Source organism: Prinia subflava, chromosome 1 (assembly GCF_021018805.1).
Source record: "Prinia subflava isolate CZ2003 ecotype Zambia chromosome 1, Cam_Psub_1.2, whole genome shotgun sequence".
Lineage (NCBI taxonomy): Eukaryota > Metazoa > Chordata > Aves > Passeriformes > Cisticolidae > Prinia > Prinia subflava.
In genome coordinates this window covers 12,313,624-12,335,575 of record NC_086247.1, presented here as the reverse complement: position 1 = coordinate 12,335,575, position 21,952 = coordinate 12,313,624, and the positions used below count along the sequence as shown (strand labels likewise).

The 21,952-nt window shown below is 40.2% G+C and overlaps 1 long non-coding RNA gene across 1 annotated transcript; it reads right to left on the bottom strand.

Annotated features, from left to right (window-relative positions):
• Nucleotides 1-333: 333 nt before the first annotated feature.
• Nucleotides 334-20,690, bottom strand: LOC134561284 (uncharacterized). Its single transcript, XR_010082902.1, has 3 exons — nucleotides 20,578-20,690; nucleotides 8,595-8,694; nucleotides 334-979 (listed from the first exon to the last, which is right to left on the bottom strand). It is a non-coding gene; the product is annotated as an uncharacterized LOC134561284 (long non-coding RNA).
• Between the last annotated feature and the right edge of the window lie 1,262 nt (nucleotides 20,691-21,952).

Genomic DNA, 21,952 nt, shown 5'->3' with positions numbered 1-21,952 from the left:
CCTTTCAGGCTGATTTTCAACTACAAGAATGAGAATCAGGGAAGGACACAAAGCTGGGAGATGTGTTTGTATATTCAAGCTTTTGTGCTACTTCTGAATGCTTGCTGCAGAAAATATCAAAGGCCCAGAAGATGGCAAACCGTGAAAATTAAAGCTATATTAAGATAAAATAATTCATTCATTCCATAATTAAAGTTTTCCTTGACATAAAATCCCTTGAGATGAGAGCATAAATTTTTAAAGAGGCAAGGTTTCTGCTGGATCAGATGGAGATCTTAACACACCCATCATATAATGCTGAAGTTCTTAATAGTTTCCACAATAACTGCACAATTTGATACCAACTCAAAATCAGGTCATTTTGAGGACATATCAGGTTGGATGCACAAAAATCAACATTATTTTTTCACCCTAGGAATGTTTCAAAAACTGTAATGTTTGTTTTAATCTGATCCATTTTCTCAGTGTAACCCTTTGCCTCTATATATAATAAAATTCTGCGTAATTTAATTTTGCAGTCAACTACTCACAGTCAATGTCAAGTTTTCTGTTTTCTACTCAGCATATAAAAGAGTAAATTAGGGGAAAAAAACAATAATTGATTCCTTTTGTGCTGTACCTCTCAACATCCATCTTTTTTTATCTAAAGAAAGATTTGGTACATCTGTGGCAGGATGGTGAGACACTGGTCTTTCCATTTAATCCACCCCTGTTAAAGAAGGGTAAAACACTACAATTTCAATATGTCAGTGGTAGGATTTCTTTTCTGTGAATAGCCTGACAAAGTTTATAACACATAGCCAAAGCAATAGGTGGATGAAAACATATTATACATTTTGTAATTACACACACACATTTTGTTATACTCACCACAGATACAGGCATCATTTTTGAAGGAAGTGGTTGAATAAGGTGTCCATCATTTTATCCTTGACTCCAATCTAAAATTATGATAATGGCAAGTAATCCAAACTCTTCACTAGAAAAAAACAGACTTAGAGATAGAGCTCTGGAAAACTCCTAAAGTAAATAAAATACCAAACAAATTTATTGTTGCTTTAGCCTCTGTTGGATGAAAATTATTTTCATTTCATGTAAAAAGTTCATAATACCAAAAGGGATTGCTGTGAGCTGGAATGTGAATTCCACTCTGTTCACTATAAACATGATTTGTTTTTAACTTAACCATTCTAGTTCCAGGTATTAGGGAAACAAGGTGTCAAGCAGGTGTTACAATTCAATGCTCAGTTTCTCCATTCCCATTCGCTGTATATCAAAACACAAAAGAGGTTGTCTTTGTTTCAGACTGAATGTGGAATTGGTACCAAGGTAATGAGTACGTGGTCAGGCACTTTATCTACTTCACAAAGTTCTGGTGTAAAGAAGAAAGATACTCCGATGGTTTCATCAGCAGTTTGTAATGCTGTACAGCAGAACCTGGTGATGCTGGTTCTGCCTCACATTTCCTCAGTCACATCACATAACACTGAAGGCCAGACTGAAGGGACACTTGGGTGTAATGGCTCTAACACCACTATGGCTGACTTTCAAGTACCCACCTGCAAGAATTCCATAACGTGGAGTTAGACTTCAGGGACTAGAGGTCTCCTTTGTGAGTGGCTACTTCCACCCAAAGCAGATCAGTGCTCAGCCTGCTTGGATGCAAGCCCACAGACAGACAGAGACTTTAGATAAGCTCTTTCAAAAGCATACCAGAAAAGGAACCTTCATAATGCATGTGTAGCATACATATGGCAGAGCCATGTATGGCTGTGGCCACTACACCAACCATGTAACTTCTTACATTTTACTAACGCAAACTTCAGACAAATCTGCTCCTACTTAAAAGATTTTGTAATACGATGGTTTAACATGGTGGTGATGCTGCCTGGATGGTTGGATTTGAGGATCTTAAAAGTCTTTTCCAACCTTAATAATTCTATGATTGTATGACATATGAGATGTTATACAACATAAGCAAGGAGTTATGTGGCTGACTGACTTTTTGTTTCAATATAAACTTGCTTGGCAATGCTCTCTGTAAGAGCCTCACAGGAGTAGCTGGAAAGGACATAGTTAATGGACTAAACATGTTTCTAGATTGTCTCCTTAACTGTATGATCACAATTTAGAATTCCACAGGGTGTACTGGGAGAAGTAGAAGACTGGAACTTACCACAGCTTACATTTTAACAGAATTTACATCAGTGGGATACAAAGGAGAACCTCAGAAATTTATTTGCTGTTCCAGACCAATCCTTTTTCAGTCTGATTTTGATTCATACAAAACATTTTATTTAAAGTCCTAAATCTCTATACATGTGTGGATAGATAGATAGACAGACAGATACATACGTACATACATACATACACATGCAGCTCATGTATTCAGCTTGTGGAGCCTGGCTGTGCTTACTGAATTCAGATATCTGTCAACCACGAGGCAGTGTTCTCACCAAGGCAGCATCACTTTTGGGACAAGTGAAACATTCAGAAGATCCAGGAAAAGGAAGTGGAAGGTTTCACACCATGTGGATCTGTGGTGAGAATGTTCACTTTGAAAAGAGAGGAACATGGTCCTCCCAGACATGGCCCTGCTGCCAAAACTCCTAACATGTGTGACCATGAACAGTCAAAGAACAGAACCCTCAGTTAACTTGGGTAGTTGGGAGAGTCCCATCTTCCAGATGAGAAATTCTTAATGTGTGAGCCTGCAGATGAATTACAAGTTTGTATGACAGAAGGGAAGAACAAATTTTTAGCAAAGCAGTTCAATGCCCTAGGTGAGCTCGGGGGGTATAGCAGGGGTTATCTAAACAGTCTAGTGGGAGAATTGTATAATCTGTCTTTTGGAAAGGAAGTCTGAGTCCATGGATGAGACTGTCCACACCAGGGTGAGTTTGCAGAAATTCTACAAATATCTGCAAGCCAGCAATGAGGAGCAGTTTCCTACGTAAATTGGTGAAAGTCGTTTACAGCAAGACTAGACAATGTGGTAGAGAATAAATTACCTGTCACAAAATAAGAGAGAGAGTTAGATAAATTAACCTAACAGAGCTTTTTCATCTCTGATTTCTTTGTTTCCACAAAGATTATGAAAACTACTTTACTACATTAATCTCTGCAGCAAACTGCAGTAAAGAGAGAGAAGTATGACTGAAATAGAGAAAAAAAATGGAGGGCAGAAAATTTGTGTAACAATTTCTTACTGAGACAGAAAGGATAGGACAGTAACTTACTTGGTTAGACTGGTGTGGGTAGAGTGGATGATGAGGATATTCAACGAGGTACTTTTAAGATGGGATCCTTCTAACCATGAGAGGGTTACAACGCATGTGAGACATTCAGGGTGATGGTGGTGGCAAATTAATTGACATTTTGCCAATGAAATATGATGCCTCCTATGTTCTGTGGGTTACAATGGTACTACACAAATTAGTTGTACACAAATATGTGAATAAATATCTGTGTTATCAGTTCAAGGAAATATTTTCTACGCTGGCTCAGAGTGGTACCTTTCACATCTGCTAGTCATCTTGGCAAGTCAAAGACAAGAAAATGCTAAAAGAATGCTGATAAGATCAAGGTCTGTAATAGTATTTGTTTGATTCTAATAGTACCAGTATTAACTTTCCATATTGATTTCTACATACATAAACATGCTTCCTAATTATTTCAGTTAGGTAATCTAGCATTATAAGGGACATTGAGGCACCAGTTCTGGAAATATATAAATCCCATAAATGACTTCTGATTTAGAGTGAACAGAAATCACTTCTCTCCTTCAAGAGGGCATAGAGAGTAACTTCTATTATATAACTAGCTCAACAGCTACTCCAGGAGCAGACGGATTGATCCTACATATGCACTTTTTCATTTATGTCAACGCATGCACAAATAAAGCATGTTTAACAAGTGGATATGCTCAGAGGCCTGGAAAATAACAGTCTTTTAAGTCTGAGCAAATTTTGAATAGATCATTGAGCATGTCATAGTGTCAAGTATGTTAAATGTCAACATGCTGGATTCAGATACGGATTCGCAGCCCTGGTGTTTCTGAAAAGACAACAAAAAGTCAATTCCTGATATGTGTAAGCATGGTACACACCAGATGAGATGAATTAGGTGCCAGCTGCAAAGATTAAGGTGCAGCTTTGACACAGTCTCAGATGTCAGCAGCAGGGTACAGTGGGGAGTTGCACACTTTAAGGTCATGGCTTACTCTGCGTAGTAGAATTTCTAATAAAGAGTGAACTCCTCCCTGCTCCTGTCCCAGTCTGAAAGAGATAAAATGGAAGATCATTAACATTCAAAATAGTCTCCAAACAAAATGCTGTCATCTTCACCTCTGAACTGCAAGATTTCCTGTTCAAGTTGTGCTTGCTGGATACTGTGGCTGAGTTGTGCCTGTTAGTCACCTTACATTACGAATCATTTTGCAAAAACCATGACACTGATCCAGTTTGTTACAGGTGGTGCATATTTGGCCATGTCCCATGCCTAATTCTGGAAGAATTTACAACAGATTAACTTGTCTAATCCTTATGATCTAAAAAAGTAAAGACCAGTGATTTATGAACTGCTTCATTCAAATTTAATTGCAGTCACTGTGAAATACACCATGAATTAATTCAAGCGCAGCTGCACTTCTAGTTACTCTACTTTAGACCACTGGAAAACCTAATATCTGTTTTGTGCTTTCACACAACCTGTATGTATAAGTGGGACAGCAAGAATAGATTTTCCCAATACATGAAAGAAGAACATTTCTTCCCATAGATCTTTCCCAAAGCCAGTGAATGTGGGGGAGAGAGCAGATGTGGGAAGAACAATTCAGTCAAGGAAATTGTTCTCAAAAGAAGGGAGAAGAGATAATGAAACCGTACTAAGTTCATTTTCTTTTGTACCAATACCAGCAGCATCTCTGTGTTCCTCTCAAGTCACCTAACCTTACTTCTTCTGGGCATACACATTCCTTTTTGTCTTATTTTCAAAGTTAATAAGAATTTTGTCTTATTTCCTGTTCAACCAAGCTGGTCTTCTGTCTCATCTGCTTGACTTCCAACATTTAGGAATTGCCTGTTCCTGGGCCTTTAGGTGGCGTTGCTTAAAAAAGTGACCAGCACTGATGGACCTCAGCACCTTCAAAAGTATTTTCCCAGGGGACCTTACTCACTAGTTTCCTGAACAGCCTGAAGGCTGCTTTCCTCATGTAGAGGATGGAAATTTTGTTGGCGCTTTTCCTCCTGCCAGCCAAAATTTTAAACTCAATTGCTGTGTGGTCACCATGGCGAAGATGGCCACCAATCTCCTTTTATTCACTAGACCCTCTCTGTTAACAAGCAAGAAATCAAGGAGCCCAGCTTTCCTAGCTGCCACTCTTATTACCTGTATCATGAAGAATTCATCAGGTGTTTTAGGAATCTTCTGTCCCTGTTTGGACCAGCAGTATGGTGGCACATCAGCAGTTAACATCTGGCAGGTTGAAGTCTCCCATAAGAACATGGGCAGTTGATTTGGAGGTGTCCTTCAGGTCCTCAAATAATTCCTCAGTGTCCTTGTCGTGGCTAGGTGATCTATAGTAGATAGGTCCCACTGCCTGTCACTGGTCAGCCTGGTTTTTTCCTGCTAGAGGTGGTGACCAGCTTCCAACCCTCTGTTCAACAGACCCTTGGCCAGCTACTTGACAGGATTCCAGGTCCACCTGGCCCTCCAGTACAATGAAAATTTGACACTCTTCATACTGTAGAGTGTCTGAGAACAACCTATCACTCTCTTGCTCATTTTCTTGAATTTTCTATTCACTTCCTGTAGCTCCTTCACCTGGTGATACAGCTCATTCTTTTAAAAAAACAACTTCACCAACTCCACTGACTAAACACCCACACTCTTAAACAGGTCTTGAGCAGCTATGAACTTTCTAGCACTAACTTTCTATGACATTATAATTTTATCATATGGACCAAGCAGCACATAAATAATCTGGGATTCTTCCCTACTGCCAGCACTCATAAAATGTGGTGAGGTCTCTCCTGTCTGTCTCCCTTTTGGTCCTGGGTACTTCCATCTCTAGGACACATATGTCAAGGGTTATTAAATAAACAGTTGAGTCAAATCTCAGCAAATGAATAGCATATTGATATTCCATAAAGAACAAATGGGTGAGATATTTAAAATCTTAGATACTATTTATTACTTTATTACACATCCACCATCACAGGACACTGTATTTTTTAATAGTCCAAATTTACTCAGGCAAGGGACAAGCAGGGTTTACTTAGATACTCAGTTTGTCCCTACCACATCTCCCCTAGAAACAATTTACTGAATGTTAATTTCAAGTGACTTGCAAGAGAGAGGTAAATTAAATACCAACTTAATAGTAGGAAAATTTTCATATGGCCACTGTGTACCTTAGGAATGAATGCACACTTTCATGAGTAGAGAGGCTGACACTTTTAATCTAAGTTTAGAAAATTTCTCTTACAAAGTATGAGTTGATTTCTACTCTGGAAACAGACAGTTGGTTTTCAGGAATAAATATCTATCACTTTCCACCATGACTAATTTTCAAGGGTAGTGCTGCTGTTCTCATGGAGTTAAAGAGGATCTGACCTCTGTTGATCTCTGTGGTCCACTTTGAAGTGCAGTGGTGGGCAGTTATTACTGCTCACATGTATTTATATGGTTTGAGGGCTAAAGGGAAAGTGAGTCCTTTTAGTGCTAGGTGCTGTTGAAATAAAAAGTGAAGGGTGGTCCAAGGAAGAGCCTACAGCCCAGGAATGGCATCAGAATCTGATGTTCTGTACAGTTCCTAAAGGAGAAAATAAACTAATAGTATTATTCTAACAGTAGAACCATGCATATCTATTTTAGCTATTTACAGACTAATTTCAGGAACAGTGAAGGAATAGTTTCAAAGGCAAAAAGGTCAGGTAGAAACCCTGCCATGGAGGAAAGCCTGTGTAAGTCATGTGCCAAATTTCTTTCTTATCTTCAGAATTTTTCCCCACAGCTCTACGGGAGTAGCAGTGCTTCCCCAGGAGAACTGCCACATCTGAAGTGAAATGTTGATACTGTTTAGCACTTGAGCCATCATACACATTACGCATGAACAAAAAGTTAGCAATAGAAGGCAATTAAAACTACAAAAAGATTTGAATTGGCAGAAAAGGATTAATCCTAGAGTCACATGTTGGAAACAGCACTTCTTTTCTCTGCCAATGCTGGCCATTTTCCCAATTTTTATTTATACAGCAATTTGTCCAGGCTGCTTTCAAAAGCTCCAAGTTATCAGAACGTTTGGTTCTTTTCAGAAACCCTAAAACCTGCTCGAGATTACCACAAATTTTAGATTTGCTTCCTACATAATTTAACACTGTCTGCCTCAATCTCAAAAATGTCTTCCCACATTTGGAGAAAAATCTTGTGGATTTGCTTCCTTTCGTATAAGAAACATCCCTCACCCTTTTTCCTCAGAGACCATTTGAGGAAGTTAAGAAAAATGGGCACAGGATCCAGCAGAGCAGGGATGTCTTCCATAGTCACTCAGGCCATTTCAATGGGGGACAGAGAATGGGCAACCTGGACTCATCCCAGAGCAGAGGAGGCTACAGCTCTCTGGGCCTTCCTAGAACACTCATTTTCCTGGAAGCTGGACTTGCAGAAGACACTTTCAAGCCCTTCCTAAGCACCTGGTCTGCATCTTTGGATAGCTAAATGCCTTCAGGAAGTAACGATATCTGTTAAGTGTCCCCATGTTCACCCCCAGTGACTTCAGCTCTAATCAACAGGGAGGGAAGCACAGCCAGAGGACAAGGGATCCTTGTAGCATCAAGTGGCAGCAGTGACCATCGTGTCCAGGGAGGTGCTGCCAGCAGAGAAACAGATGGGACAAGCCTCTGTTTTGTTAAGCTCAAAGATCCATATTTATTTCCCCCAGGACTGGGGAGGGAGAAGAAGGCAAAGAGAGGGAGGAGGGGCCAGGTCGTGGGGTTTTATCAGGTTTTGTAGGGGCACAGGTTTAGGGTCTGGGTCAAAGGAGGAGTTAACACAAGGAGAGTAAGATCCTTGTAGAGACCTTAAAACAGGAGCACTCACAGACCCTATCCAAGTAAATATCTACATTATCATGGAGAAAAGCCTGTGAATTTCCATACATAGGCTGGAAAAAGTGCTAAGCTTTGAAGACTGATTTTCAGGTGCCTGGATCCAATTAAGATGCTTCCATCTCAGCTCCCCACCAGTAAAACAGAAATAACCTTCTATCCAACCTAGGGGATGTGAAGAAAACTCTCTTCATACGATACAATACTTTGCCACATAAAATAATATAGTGGATGCTATGTTGCTATGTGACTGTGCTGATGCAGGGTCAGACATACAAATAATGGTCCAAACAGAAGATTGGCAGCCCCTGCAGATGCTGCAGAAACATTTTCTGTAATGCTGTTGCTCACCACAACATGCACAGGAGCCTGTCAAAACATAGAAGTCTTAAATGCCTCATCCCTGTCAAAACCATCATCCCTCCAGTGTCTGTTTTCACTTCATTATAAGCCAGCACAGACATGCCAGATGTCAAAGGATCTCACCTGAGTCTTCAATATGCAGGCACCATCATCTCAGCCTGTCAGTCCCTCATGTAGCTGCCCTCTGCAAAATGGGATTCATTAAGTTAGCTCTCCAAGTGGTCTGGAACACATTAAAGTAAAAGGAAACAATGCTGTACAATGAATTTTTATCCACTGAAACGTGTTACAGTGCTTATCAGTTATTTGTGTAAGCTGGCTCTATGGCAATATCAAGCTGATAACAATTTGCAGCTCCATTAACTGCTGTTAGGCAGCAGGATAAGGAGACATGATAGAAAAAGCAGCCACACTGGGACAAGGAATTCCTGGTTTAAAAAGGCAATTTACATGTTAAGTGAATTGTTTCTGTTGAACAGGTAAAATCACTGCTCTGGATATTGAAGCCTTCTTTCTACTCATTATGACTTTACCTGTAGGAGCATTGCCAATAAAGGGCAACATTCCTCTCTTTTCCATTTCAAGGGAGCAACTTACTGTGACTTACACTTTAAAAAGTCTTGTTTATTTGTTCCCAGGACTGCTCCTTTGTGTCTCTAAAGAGGGAAATTTTGTAGGCAGTCCCTACTTCAAAGAGTTTTAAATTCAAGCTTATATATAGCACAGTGAGAGATCACATCTAACAATGAGGTGTAAGTGGAAAAGGAAAGAATAAAGTCATAAATACAAAAGGATAAATGCCTTCACAGTGTGATTCAATCATGCTTTTGGCTGGTTATCACAGACAACAAGAATTGGAACTAAAATAAGGGCCCTATGATAAAGCCTTGTTAAAATCCTTTCTTGAGGACCTGATAGTAAAATATAGTCCTAAATGAATAAGCTGTATGAAAAGAAGGACTGGAAAAGCACAGTCTTTTGCAGGAGTAGGATATGGAACAATATAAATATGGATTAAACAAAAGAATCAACACAAAAATATCACATAACCTTTCACGTGGATGAATCAGCTTTAACAACATCACTGTCCAGAGGATGACAGAAAGATCCATTTACATGAGTAGGGTAATCACTGGCTGTAGGGTTACACAAAAGAGCAGCTCCTAATAGAAGATAGATTTCAGCCCATTTTTCTATATTTGCCTGAGATATGGCAGACCTGGTTTCAAATCCCAAGTCTCAATAGACAGATGTTAAGGTCTTCACTTGGCTGTTATTGTGCCGTGCTCTCTAGGAGTGGAGCTGAAGCTTAAACCCCAAGAAGCATCTCCTGTGGAAAAGCCTCTTGGGGAAGTTGAGGCAGATGAGTCAAGCTCACACATCCACACATGCCACAGCGCTAGCTCAGCAAGGACAGGCAAGAAGGCCCTTGCACCAGAGATCAGTGCCAGCAGGTTTATTTCCACCAGCCAAAGGGAAATCCAGAGCCAAAAAGGCTGAACATGTGCCAGGCTCAGGTTTAAGTGTGAGCTTCAGGCCAATGACCTTGAGACGGGGGTGTGGTACAAGGGGGAGGTAAGGTCAGTGACCCACAGGGAGAACAGGACTGGTCACTGGGATCCCACCACCAATGGAGACACAGGAAAGGAGAAACCAAAGGGACAGGGGCATTAGGAGGCGGGGAGACCAGGGCAAACCATCATGTACAGAGCACCATTGGGAAGTTCTTTCAGGCTGGGTGGAAATTTAAAGTCCAGCCAAGGCCAGACCCTGGGTATTGAGTGAAGGGGTTGCAGGGTCTCCACAGGCTATGAAGGTCCTGAGGGATCTTTCTGAACAGAAATGGGAATTCACATGAAAAACACTTTTCCTGTGGGACTGTGCAGGGCTTGGTTGTCATTATTATCACTGTGAAAAGAGTAGAAGGTGACAAAATATAATAAGCTAGTTAAAAGGATTGGGAAAGAGGTATGCAAGGCTGAAACAAGCCTGCATACAAGGGGTGAAGGAGTATGCTGAAAACACTTTATTCTCTTTACCTGACTCATATGAATATCCACACACCTTTAGATCAGTATTACAGGTGAGGCAGGTACTGAATGACACATGGATGAAGCCCAGATGCTGGCACAGCTGTTATCAAATATTCCTGGCCTCTCATCCCCACTGTCATCTTACAGGTCGTGATAAATTATAAAGACTTTTGAACAGCCAAGCTAAGACATGAAGCTCCAGCATGTGTCTCTATCAGTTGCCAGTATTGGATGTCTAGCACACACTAAAAAGACAGTGTAAGGATATAATGATATTGCCCCAAAATATTCACCAGACTTCAATTATTTATGGCTCATGAACTTCCTGAGTCAAAGGCAGCATCTCTGTTCTGACTGTGCTTTGGGTTTTTCTCCCATGAATTTGTTCACTCACCTTTTGAACCCATATATTTTTTTCTACTTACGGTGTTCTGCAGCACAGCCTTAGCATCACATTATTTAGAGACATACACACTTTATTTTTTTTATCAATCATAAAATCACTAAAGTCAAAAAAGACCTTTAAGATCAAGTCCATCCATCAACACAGTACCACCCCTGTGCTCAACATTAAAACATATCTGCAAGTGCCATTATCTGCATGTTTTGGGGATACTTCCATAATTTTTGAACAGAATTTTTATTTTGGATTAGGCTTCTACAATTTTCATTTGATACCTTCTGTTGATTATCTCATGGGAGGTCATTTCATATTACCATTCTTCACATTTCACTTTTTGTACCCTTTCATTTTTTTATTTCTTTTACTATCCCTATTTATCTAGTGAAATAACGTGAAGGAATAAGAAATTATATTGTGTATTCAAGATGAGAGCACAGCATGGATTTGTGCAGAGGCATAACAATGTCTGCTTTTTTCTTTATCAATGGAAAATAATCCTTAGTCTTGATTTACTTGTTTGACTACTGCTAAGAGTATGTAAAATTGGTTGTAATAACTCCAGCATCTCATTTTTGCATGGCAATAGCAGCTCAAAGTTCATCACTTGATGCATAAATACAAGATTGTTTTTCTCTTGTGCATCACTTTACATTTCATGGAATTTCATCTGTCATTTCATCAATCAGTAATTTAGCACCATGAGGTCCTTCTGTAACTCTTTGTAGATGCCTTCATCAGCATCTTGTCACTTCTCAGGTCCTTATTGAATATATTGGACAGGATGAGCCCTAACATAAGTCCCAGCCAGAGCAAATAACACAAGGCCCTTGATTAGCTGTAAGTGATACCAGAATCACACAGAATCTGGGGTTGGCAGGGACACATGAAGGTCGCAAGTGCAACCTCCATGCTGAAACAAGCTCACCTAGAGCAGGTGACTGTAAATGTAGACTTATATTTGCAGAAATATATCATCAAATTTCCACACCACTAAAAGGCCTCAAAGTAAGCATATTTCCATTCTCATAGCACTAGTACTACCTTGGAAATCCCCTGGATAACTCTTAAAATGATAGATTTAACTACAGACAGAAAATATTTCTGTCAAAAAAGAAAAAAAACTGTTCATGTTGACCTAATAGATAAATTTCTGTATATAGTTAGAGCACTATATAGATGTGTTCTGAATAGATTCAAACTTTGTATTTCTGTGTTCTTTAGTAGATTCTTCCTAGCTGATTCTGTGGTGATTCCAGGTACACCATTCAGAGTCACCAGGCTTTTTCCTGGTTAAATATTTATCATTTAACAGCATTTAGCCTGATTGACCTGTATCCTCGACCATTTCTATGACACTGCACTTTTCACAGTCAAACTGGATTTGGAAGTGATCCATGTCATGAGGGGCAAAACATTAAGCATTAAGCACTATTAACTCTAATACTCCTAATAAAATTTAATGTGGAAAGAGGAAGGATTTGCAATCTGACTGTTAAATTCAAGTGATCAAGAGTCACTATGGCACATGGCCCTTACCTTCTAACAAGTCACAGTTTTCAATTATTTCAGAAGTCATTCAAGCATTAAAAAACAGAAGAATTTTTATTCCCACTTCATTTGATCTTATGTAATGCTGTTTTTCAATATATCTCAGCCAGTATTCGTCTAGCTTGAGTTAAAACACATTAAAATCACATTTCTCTTACAAAAATGACTCCCTATACAGTAAGCCTGGAACATGTCGGGTGATTGTTAAAAGAGCAGAAGCCACAGTCTTGCAGTCTTAAGAATTCTGGGGAATTTCAAAAACCTTTCAATATCTGAAAGAGTCCCTGTTCAGGAATAATTGTCACAAAGTTAGTTGATGGATGAATAAATTAATAAATGACTGATGAATGCAAGGTCCCCTGTAGACCTAGTGTTGGATCAAAGATCTGTGTGCAGAGCCAAAGCAAAGAGGGTCAGTGTCTGTCCTGTCACAGTGGGTTATCAAGAGCTCAGGGGTGCTGAGAGTTTAGCTTTTTGTCCATGTGTTAACCCCAAATATGTTGATATTTGGAACACTGAGACACAACATAATTTAACCTAACATCTTACTCCTTGAAAATAAAACATCCAAGTGAGGCTCTGAGAATAATATGATGGTAATAGAGATATTCTTCAGAAATGGATCTAGACCACTCGAACAGAACATCCATGTTCAGAGCAAGGCAAAAGTATATGTTCAAACTCATTTAAATACCTTCTCAGTTAGGCTATTATCTGTAAATATTTTCTTATTTCAGACCTATGATAGGTAATTTACCAAATTTAAGGCTTTAGGATGATCTCTTGACACAGGTAGTGTTTAGCCTCTGCTGTTTAAAGACAAGATTCAAATGTTCCTACTGTAAGGGTCCATCTAAACCAATTCCATATAGATCCTTTTAACTGCAAAACTTGTTTTTGAAGATTAACTATCCACACAAATCTCAAAGTGCCCCATCCTGTCCTGTTGTGGTTAGCCTCCCATGTACCTGCAGTGAAGGAAAAAAAAAATTTGCAAACCACAGAAATGTAACTGTCTCCACTACATGGCACATGGTAAGCAGTATGTACATCAAATATCATCAGTAACACATCATAAGCTGTCCCACCCAGGAGTTCTCACTGAAAAGTAATCTATATTGATGGTTTCCAAAAGGTGATCTATGAGCAACGGGCGGCTCCTCAGCTGTAAGTGATCCCCACCTGGCCTGTGAAGCCATGCTGAGGAGCAGATGAGTTCATGACAGTCTGAAGAGCTTCTCATAGACCAACAGAGTGTTACAAGTGCTGTCCTGCACCATTGAAACTTCATGTTTTAAAAGAAGATTATGTTTTCTCCGGGCAACAGAAGGCTTGCTGACACAAATAAAAGACTATATAAAACAAGCAGAAAGCCAACTGTTCTTCATCTGGTGTGGTCAGAGATAAAAAACAAAAGGTGGAAAACTAAGACTAAATATTAAAAAAAAATTCTCTTGGCAAAGTTAGTACTGGAATAAGCTGCCTGGGGAAGCTATAGACTCTGCAACTGAGATCATTCATCAAGAGAGGATAATATCTGTCAAAAGTGATATAGTTTTGGCTGATCCTGACACTAAGGAAAAGAGTAAAACTGGGAAAGATCTCAAGATACCTTACATCTCTGTCCACATCTTTAGACAGTTAAAAAATATTACCAACCGACTGCTAAATCCTTCCAATAGTCTCCTTCCCTTTCTATGAAAGAGGATCTTCATCTGTGTCAGGGCAATACTGTCTGCTATTGGTAGGGTGGGTGGTGAGTGAGTTGAGAACAGCCCTGTGGAGAAGCTCGTGGGGGTACCCAGCACTGTGCTCTTGTGCAGCCCAGAGAGCCAAGCCTGTTCCAGGCTGCAGCAAAAGCAGCATGGCCAGCAGGGCAAGGGAGGTGGCTTTCTCCCTCTATCCTGCTCTTGTGAGACTCTACTGGAGTGCTGCCTCCAGGTCTGTGGTCCTCAGTATAAGAAAGACGTGGACATGTTGGAGCAGATCCAGAAGGCTGCAAAGATTTTCAGGGACTTAGAGCCCGTCCCCTGTGAGGACAGGCTGAGAGTGCTGGGGCTGTTCAGCCTGGGTAGGAGAAGGCTCTGGGGAGACCTTATAGCACCTTACATGAAGGAGGGCTAAAAAAAAGATGGAGAGGGACTTTTTAAACTGGCATGTAGTGACAGGACAAGGGGAAACGGCTTCAAACAGAAACAGGGTAGATATAGATTTAGGTTAGCCCACAGGAGGGGAGTTGGAACTCGATGATTTTAAGGTCCCTTCTAACCCAGGCCATTCTATGAGTCTATAATATTAGGAAGGTATTCTTTACTGTGAGGGTGGTGAGGAACTGGAACAGATGTCCAGGGGGGTTCTGGATGCCTGATTCCTGGAAATTCTCAAGACAAGGCTAGATGGGGCTGTGAGCAACCTCATCTAGTGGAGGGTATCCCTGCCCATGGTGGGCCAGGGGCTGGAACTAGGTGATTTTTGAGGTTCGTTCCAACCCAAACCAGTCTCTGATTCCATGCTTCTCTGTTTCTTGATATTTTTTGTAGTGCTGAGAATAGACAGAATTTAACAAAATAAATACATTCGTTGCATTTCAGAAGGTCCTAATATTTATTTACTTCTGATATTTGCCTAGACTCCAAATTCCCATTAGTGCTAAATCCATACTCATTCAACAACTAATAGCTGTACTTCTTACCAAAAACCATTCTCTGAGACTTTCTCCCTTCTTTTGGAAGCAGGGCACTCAAAACGAACAGTAGAAGCTTAGAGGCATTCAATGCCCCATCAAAGGAGATAGATTATTCGAAATAAGGAATTGCCTTTCTGCAGAGGAGAGATAACCTTCACAGACATCCTGAGCATTTGCCTACCCCAGAAGAGAGCTTTCCCAAGCACTGCAGTTGTGCTAATACCACGCACATCTTTCAGCCTTCATTCCTGTCTGTGACTGCAGAATTGCAGACAAAGCAGCCAGAACCAGACTTCTTTCCATGGTGGGTTAATTGAGGAGGAAAGGGTTCATTAGAGTTCACTTTCTGAACTCACACTCAGGATTAGAGAGTTTCCAAGTGAGTCCCTGCAAGCAGCAGCCTCTGACAGCAATTAAACGGTGAGTTTTGACAAAGTAAACAGCAAGGAAGATTTCTGATGGGCCATAAAATTGGAACACCAGGATAAAACACACAGGCTGAGAGGACTAAAGGGGAGACAGATGCAACCAAGAAGTCTGCAGTAATTTCCCTGATATGTGATAAATATATACATACACATACACAAAGACATTTATATATGCACATAATATATAAATGTATTTAGACTTATAAACATATGCATTCATATCTATATATCCATGCATGTATATATACATATATGTACATATATCCACTCTTTTATATATACACATATCAGCTACAGAAGTGTGTAAATATATATATACATTATAATGAATGCTTCTTCCAGAACAAAATTATTTTGCATTGCATGATAGTGATGTTTCATGTTTGCTATATGCAGACTGATAGAGCAAGGTGTGTTGTCCCTCATTTCAGGCATCTGCATAAGTGTAGAACTAGTTCCTGACATTATTTACCATAACCATAGGAGTCAAAAATTATTGATGATGACAGCAGCACAGAGCCTTATATGCACTTAGCCTCATTCTACATTTTCCACACCTTACCAAAGCAGAGGAGAAAGAGCTGGAAGCAGATAGAAACCCATTACAGCAGGCAGGACATGGCTACAGACTTCGACTCTCTGGAAATTCTTGGCTGAAGTGAAGCCCACAGGAAGTCCTGGTTTTAAATCCATGAATTACAAAAACTGAAGTTTGTTTCAGTTTACCATGATACAGCTGACTCTCATCTGCAGCTCTGAAACTCTTGCAGGAAAATACTAAATTTCCTTGAATCTTGCATCTGCTCGGATACATCACCCAGTGGGGGCTTCAAAGTGATTTTATGGATTTTTTTGACATTAGACAACAGACCAGAACCTTGCTGTGATGGACATTGATTTCTCTGTACTTTTTAAAGTAGCATGATCCCAAGATCAGAACTCCAAAACAAGTAATACTTGTTAATAAAATTCCATAACATATATAATACCATAAAGCATACTCAGTTATCTAGGTGGAAATTTTCAGTTATCAGAACCCACACTGTCAGCTGTAAAATACAGACTGATTCATGATCTGAACACTTACAAGTGAATATACGTACAAGCAAATGCATTTATAGGTCACTAGCACAATTTGAACAGGGTTTTATCACTTTATGTTACATGCTGTTTATTTACAACAATATGAAATTAATATAAAATACAAAAATTACAAAGTGATCCCAATGTGTTGCACTCCAGGCTTCCTGGGATATATTCATAATGCTCCCATATCCATGCTACAATGATGTCATAGCCAGGTTGTGATTTTAATAAGGCTGATATGTGGGAAATAGTAAAAGTAAGAAGACTTTCAGAAGCTGTGAAAGTAGGCCTCAGAAACAGAAAGAGGAGAGAACTTGGAGTTAGCTGTAGCTGCAAAGTGTGAAAGTAGAAAAGATACAATAGTACAGCAAGCAAGGACATAAAACAATAGTTTGAGGTTTTGGTTCCTCATTCCTGGGCCCTAACAGCATTTTGGACTGTGGCTTTCCTACACACCAGAACACCAGAATGAGGAAACAGAAGAGGAAACCATAATTTCTGTGTCTGATTTAGGAAGTGGTGCCTCCTTTGAACCCCACCTGACCCAACAAGCCTTTCCATTTCCAAATGCTTCAACAAACTGTGTTGATTTTTTCTTCAGATGTTGCTTCAGACATAGAATTGCTCAGCTTGGGTGAACTCTCAAGCCTTCCAGCCTCCACAAAGTTGAGTCTTTCCTAGATGAAAAGCTTGCCAAAAGTAAAAAAAAAAAAAATTGTCCACTTCAACAGAACAGAACTTCATTAGTGACAGCAACATAAATTATGTCTTTTACTCAGTTTTTGACTTCACAATCTTAATTATACAGGTTTCCTCTTATTCTAAATACGTTGAAGAGAGTTCTTATGTGATTAAGTGTAGAAGAAGATTAAGGAAATCCCCTGAAAAATCATTGCACAGAATCTTACAACACATCCTTCTGTCAGCAAAACTGCTTTAAAGTTCTTCAGATATAGCTCTTCATCTGTCTTTTTACCTACCAGAAATTCACATTTTTTGCTTTCAGAAGCAAAGCACTAAACATTTAACAAGATATTGTTGCTTGCTAGCCAAATCTCTTTGATTGCCAGGAATAAAGTAGACAGTAAGATTTTGTAGAAGCAAGTCTGGCTGAAATTTCTTTAACTTCACATCAGTGTGAATTATTGCTTCCTGTTAGGCAGAATTATCTTTTACTGTATTTTTTCAGCCTGGCCTACACTGGGAAAAATGTTGCCAAAAGATACAGCCCAAGTTGTATCAAAGTCTCAAGTCATGGAACAAGAAGTGAAAACATTAATAGTGCAGAATAAAAGCAAGAAATATTTACTGTCATTTTATTTCTCTTTCTTGTTTTCCTCCCTTTATATGCTTAAATATATATGCACATAGATACAGATATGTCCATAGATGTGTCTATCTACATATGTACATGCAAACACACAATGTTTTGCCATCTCTGTATGTCTGTACTTTGTGTTGTGTGTGTGATAAAGCAATCAGTGAACAAATGAACAACGGCAATATCTGAATGTCTAACCAGTCTTTGGGATAGTTAAATCACAAACTCTGCATTGTTGACCAAACTAAAATAGGAGCAGCACTAATATGGCAATTAACAATGAGGAAAGTTAGAATCCTCAATAGTTCACAATCTCTCTGTCAGCTGAGTGGGGGTCTGCTATTTGCTAGGGTGATTTGCTGTTTCCATATTCCCTTCCTTCACCCCTCCAGCTCAACACACAGTGGAGAGGAGTGTGCTTCCAGGGAAAACAAACAGCACCAGAAGGATGATCCCAAGTACTGACCACACAGGCAGCACAAGACTACCCTTCCACTGAGCCTCACTTTGCTGCCAGCAATCAGAGCAGCACATGGATGAGCAGAGCAGTGCTGACAGGAGGGTCAGGGTAAGAACGGAGGGTGTCCTCAGAAAACAGAGAGGAAAAGCTTACAAAGAGAGACAGCATTAAGAGGAAAAGCTTTAGACACGGTATCTGTCTGATTTTAATCCAGAGTCTAAGTAACAGCCTCCCCTCCAGCTTCTATCTAGTTACTTATGTAGGCAGCAGAGTGCTGCCACAGAAATTTGAAATTCACTGCCAATTCTCAGTCCAGATGATCCACACTGCTCACCCTCAAGAAATGTTGGGGATCTTTTGGGCTATATTTTTCAAGATGGATGATGTTTAGGACATCATTGCTCAGATGTGAATCTGAATAAGATTGAAATAACCCCCAATAACACCTGTGGACACAGGTAACAGGCTGTGTCTGCACTTCTCTATACTCCCCATCCCTGAGAGCCATCTTTGCCTATCAAGCCAATATTGACAGTGTCCACATTTCACTGCATCTGGCTGAGCATCTCCTTTGGACACCAAGTCACAATGGCATGGGAGAAGAAATCATCTCAAAGTGTCTGAAGTAGAGTGGGACAGTAATGTGAGAGTACCCCCATGAGAGCTCAGAGGAGCAGATTTGGGTACAAATCCTGTGGGGAGTGCTGGAGGTTTGCCACACAAAGGGAGCCCAGGTGTGACCTGCAGATCTGTTGAAAATAGGAGAAACCAGTAGAAACTCCCCAGAAGCAAATCTACATTTTGTTTTGAAGAAGGCTGGTTGACCGGAAAAGGAAGCTCAGGAATGCACTAACATTTAGGCAGGAGACCAGGTGTAAACTAGGCAGAGACTGTTATCTGATAGTGTAAACATGCCCCCTACATCTGCTTCCAGCAACAGTGAAGCAAAACAGATTCAAAGACTGGATCAGCAGACTGGAAATTCTTAGACTCCAGTCTGATATCTGACCCCACAGTTTTCAAGCAGTTTCTTTGTCATTGTTCACATGTCCCACAACCTGCAAACTTTGGTACTTTAAAAGGATGTCTTTTACTAACGTACTGCTCCTATGTGCAGTAACTCTGTGGGGCCATTCCCCAGCTGCCTGCTCACAGGAGTATTTTGCTGGTCCTACCTTACACAGAGTATATGATCAGAATCAGTAAAGCCAATGCAAACACTGCCATGAGGCAACTGTAGAAGGAAAAACAAACATGTTTAAAAATTCTGTTTATACATGTCTTTAAAACCTTGTCATTAAAAACACTGTTCAACCTGCCAGGTAGCTACCAATATATACAGATTTATGCACTTATGCAGAAAGAAGTATCACAACTGTGGTTCATGAAATCAAAACACATCACAAAAAACTAATGACACTCTGGTAAACACTCCACAAAATCTTAATTTTCCAGATTTGGTGTATCTGGAATATTCAGTTATCCACACGTCAGGTAAGAAGATCCCACTGGTGATCACATAAATGAAATATGAACAGGACAAAATAATTAATGCATGATGTCTCAAATATCACAGAATCAAACATTTTGTGGGAAGGGTGACACAAAGGGGAAGAAATTTAAAGTTTTTGGATCACATGATACCTCAATGATCTCCATTCAGCAGTTCTTATTTGGGGAAAATTCCTGTGCATTCTGACTGGTTCTCAGGGCTGAACTACCAGCAAATACTTTGAACTACTGCAAATACTTTCAACAGCAGATGGCTGCTGCTGTTGCTGGTGGGGTGTCCCTCACACATGCAAAAAGCAGGAACAAACTAGCTGATGGATCACTGACAGGATCACAGTTTCAAGAACACCCCTAGAAATCTTGCAGAGGCTCTATTGTCCTTCACAACACCTTTCTTAAAATCCCAAAAATAAGGGCAAAGTGGTGAACAGAGGTATATACTGAGCACATTCAGCTGTAAGAGTCCCTTTGGAAAGGGGCTTTTGGCAGCTCACACACACCCACTGCTCTAAAATTGCTGATTCTTCTATCTAAAAGGAAACCTAAGGACAAACCTAAGTCTGGCAGAGTCCCTATTTGATCAATAGGGTCTAAAAAAACCCTGACAAAAACACAAGGGTGCTACTCACATGAATGTGTTCAGCATCATCCATGTGAACCTGCCTGGTAAATCTGCAGCAAAGCCAGGGCAGAAGTGCCAATGGCAACCGGGGTATTTCAACCTCTGCTTCTGCAATGCTGCACTGCAAAAGATCCCAACATTCAAAGAAACCTTGTGTCAGTGTGAAATAAGCATAAACTAAGCAACAGGACTTATATTTACAGTGAAAACATTTATGTTGGTATTGACAAGATGCATTGCTTTTACATGCCCAGTATTTCCTGTTTCTGGTATTACATTTTGTATGTCCTCTGTCAAAACGTAGCAAAACACATCCAGGGAAAAACCCTTTCTGTCCTCTCAAGAGGATGCACAACAGAAACTGAAGTGCTCAGCAGTGCTACAAAAGTGAGTGGGAGCAGGAATGAATGGAAACATGCAATGGTATCTCTAGGCAGGCATGAACAAAGCTGGAGACAGAGTGCTCAGTGATACCAGGGCTACTGGAGACACATGGGGCTCCCTCCTCTGCTGTGTCACCAGGGGCCAGCGCAGGCTGGAACCGAGTGGTGACACAAGATAACACTGTCCCAGAAAGGCAAAGCCTGCACCGAGGCTGAGAGCATGGAAACTCTTAACTCATTTTGCTAGAGGGTTCTTTGCCTGCCACTGAATACTTTCCCAAAGCATAGGGAACTGTATTTTTTCATACAGTCAGACATATATAAATCACCCCAAATGCTGCTGATCTCTAGAGGATTGCTGGCAAGCACTTGGTTGCACATGGGAGCTTGTTTGGACAGAGCTGGGTGACTACCTGGGGCAGCCACTGTCCTTATCACTTGTTCTTTCATCCACATTTTCTCTCAAATGCTTTTGTTCTGAGTTCATGATTCCCAGTCTAAAATGAATTTGTTTGCCCTCATTTGATCTTGGAGAAGAGAGCTGCAATTGTTAAGATAAATTTAAACACTCTGCAGCAATTCCAATTGGTCAAAGGAGACAGCCTGAGAAAAGGGTATGGAGGAAGAAAACTGCAGGGAGGAACCAGCAGCCAAAAACCCAAGAGTCCTCTGAGACCTTTGAAGAGTCTACAAGGAGACAGAGTTACAGCTAAGCTGGAGATTATGGCAGAGACTCTATTTAAAAAGGATAAATATCTATTTGCAGGAAAGCTCAATGGGAAGAAGACAATCCAAGGACACAGCACACCTCCTCTCCAAATCTGATTGCAATCTTATGGATTCTGTTTTTCCTAAAGCTGTACAATAATGTAGCATCAGAGAAATATTTTTTTCTCCATAGTTCTGATCCTGACAGATTTATAAATAAGCTGAATAAATTCACTTTGGTTTGAAATTAATGTGTGCATTCTCAGCATGTAGCCAACTTTACGTCACAAA